Below are 437 nucleotides of genomic sequence, written 5' to 3' on the forward strand. Positions count from 1 at the left end.
AAAAAAAAAACAACCAACCAAAAGAAAAGAATTATAATACTAGAAAAGAAATTGAAGAAACATCTTTCCTCATTTAAAAATAAGAATTCAGAATCAGCTTTCTCCCCCCTCCCTCCTCTATCTGGAAGCAGGTTAGCTAACCTTAACAGTCTCAATTTAAAATAAAATATATATTTATATATATATATTCATATATATATATATATAATAAAAGAGAAGATACTAGTGGCAGTGTATGCAAAACAAAAAGAAAACAAAGAAAAAATTACTTTTAACAATCTCACTTTTTTGTTTGTTTTTTTTACACAAATACTGTTGTAAATATATTAAAAAAATCAGCATTCTATCTGGTAAACGTTGCTTTTGCCCCTCTATAAAATTTTGAATTAAAAAAGTCCCAAGACCTCTTTTTTTAAAATTATTTCCCGCCCCTACCC

Source organism: Gavialis gangeticus, unplaced genomic scaffold, assembly GCF_001723915.1.
Source record: "Gavialis gangeticus isolate Ggan-Ray unplaced genomic scaffold, GavGan_comp1, whole genome shotgun sequence".
In the NCBI taxonomy this organism is placed as follows: domain Eukaryota; kingdom Metazoa; phylum Chordata; order Crocodylia; family Gavialidae; genus Gavialis; species Gavialis gangeticus.